This window comes from Pundamilia nyererei, unplaced genomic scaffold (assembly GCF_000239375.1).
Source record: "Pundamilia nyererei isolate P.nyererei 1_Seehausen unplaced genomic scaffold, PunNye1.0 scaffold00507, whole genome shotgun sequence".
Taxonomy (NCBI): Eukaryota; Metazoa; Chordata; class Actinopteri; order Cichliformes; family Cichlidae; genus Pundamilia; species Pundamilia nyererei.
This window is the reverse complement of record NW_005187908.1, coordinates 119,191-121,600: the sequence shown is the minus strand read 5'-3', so window position 1 is coordinate 121,600 and position 2,410 is coordinate 119,191. Positions and strand designations below refer to the sequence as shown.

The 2,410-nt window shown below is 39.2% G+C and overlaps 1 protein-coding gene across 1 annotated transcript in view; it reads right to left on the bottom strand.

Annotated features, from left to right (window-relative positions):
* cysltr3 (cysteinyl leukotriene receptor 3) overlaps positions 1-2,410 on the bottom strand; it is a 12,484-nt gene that overhangs the window by 9,584 nt on the left and 490 nt on the right. The gene's annotated exons all lie outside the window — the stretch shown is intronic.

The following is a 2,410-nucleotide window of genomic DNA, read 5'->3' as shown; positions in this document are numbered from 1 at the left end:
TATTGGTGTTTCTCTGTTACACTAGCATGCACAGCTCTGCTCTAGAAGTTGGTCATGCAGTGGCAGTGCAAGTTTCTCTGGGTGTTGCCTGGGTTTAATTGTTGACTGTCTACATAATATATCAAGTGTGGATGAAGGCAACACTTCTTGCTCTCTGCCATCTGCTTTTTTGTTTTAAATCTAAATGATTAATTATTTTCAAATAAAGAAGGTCCCTTTACTTGCTGCAGCTTGTGAGCAGAGCTGTAACAATATAATATGAAAATATGTAAATATCTGTCTTGCTTGGACCCTTTGTCGAGAGAGGATCTGCATGAGAAATTGAGGGATGTGAAAAACAAGAAGGAGCACATGCAGTGAGTTGTTAGAAGAAGAGCAGCAGGTTGGTTACCTTACAGTAAACCTGATGCGAGCTGGAAAAACAAACTCATCACGTTTGCCCATAAAATAATGGAAAAATGCCAGTTCCAGTATGACGTTGTTATTAAAGCCACCAGTTTGTTTTCTGCACTTGGAATTCTGATGTAATGAAACAGGAACTACAGGTTTAAGCTTACTTTATTACTGGTGTATCTTTGTTTAAAAAGCTGCTGTGTGAAATATTTCAGTACTGTGAAATAGGAATAAACCTGTCGACAAAAAACGTGTTTTTCTTCAACGCACTGCTGAGCAGTACGAGACAAAGAACCACCCACATACCATCAAGCCGTGAAAGTTCAACGACATTCTTCCACATCCATAAAAAAATGAAAGCCCATCAGTTAAACAGCAGCAGGAGTAAACAGAAAGTCCTCTGCCAACATCGAGGAAAAAGAACTTCAAGCTCCTGAAATGAATCATTAGATAAAAAACGTTCTGGTTCAGATTCTTGGGGTTTTTAGACAATGGTTCACTGTACGACACCAAAGTGCTCCTCTGGGATTGGCTGGAACTGCAACCGTCTCCCAATGCCAGTATCAGACCTCTATACTCTGCTCTGAATAAATACAAAATATTTTAATACTAAACAGTTTTAAAATTGTTTTAAAATTTTAGCAGTTGATGAAAGTCACTGAAGTCCTCAAAGATAAACATGCTTGAGTTTTCTGATGTTGCTGGGTGAAAAAAAGTTGAACTCAGAGCAAAAGTGCAGATAACAGAAATATTTACTTTTTTTAATGATAAACAGCAACAATGGCCTCAGCGGATTACAGCCGACGCTTAGATCTCAGTTACAGACACATGTTTGTGTGTTTTGAATATGAAGACTGGAGTTGGATGGATGTCAGTGGAGAAGAACCTTTGATTCTTGTTTACCCCCTATGACACAACGCTCTGACGATGGCTGTAAGTCATAGTGTCGCAGCCTGTGGGGATCTGTGGGGTTATTTTCAGTTTTCTGTGGGAACTTCTAAGTTTATATTTAATGTTTCTTTGAATTCTGTAATTATAGTAAACGTATTATGGTTGCACTTATCATTTCCAGTTTCTGTTTACGGTCCAGACTATTAGTCATTGCTACTTTTCTAGCAAGAACTGGTTCTGCTACAGTGTGGTTTTCTTTAGTGTTGAGACTACCAGTTAGCCTAACCTCCTTAATGTTTTCTCGGATCTCATTGGATGTCTTCATCTTTGAAATGATCCTCTTTATGTTGATTTTTTTGTTTATTATCTTAGAGGTATTTGTCTTTTGGTGCTTATTACTTTTACTGCTTTTGTTAATGTCTTAGTTTCAACTGTCAACTTGGTATTTTCACTGTCCCTGATTACTCATTCATCCATTTTCTTCCACTTGTCAGACTAAGGGTTGTGGTTGGGCTGGAGCCTATCCCTGCTGTCATAGTGCATCAGACCTCTTACAGCCTGGACTGGTTGTCAATCTACTGCAGGGCTAAGACACCGAGACAATAACCAGTTAAACTAACCCCATGCATGCAATTGGACTGGGGAACATAACCAGATAGAAAACATGCCAGGAAGGCCCCACACTAGATTCAAATCCTGGTCTTCTGCTGTGAGACGATGGTCCTATCCACCTCCCCACCTAGCTGTTCTTTCCCTGTTTAACTTGTGTGTCTATTAGAGCCTCAATTTGCATCTATTTTTTTTGCATACTTGTTGCGCTCCCTAGTATGAGCCCCCCCTAGATGTATGATTATTTACTGCCTTCCAGATGGCCTGTAACACCTCAGTAAAGGGATTTTTTTATGTTTAAGTTGGCCTCTGGGATTTGTATTTGGGTGTGCGCACACCTCACCACAGGGATGTTCATAGTAGTTTTATATAATGAGAACAAATTACAATAATCTCAGAGTGCTCAGGAGATAGAGACATGCTTTTTGTTTGCTAATTGCCTATTGTAATGGTAAACAATGAGAACAGGAGAAACTTGATGTGTGTTTGTGGGTTTGCATAGTAACCATTATGTAAT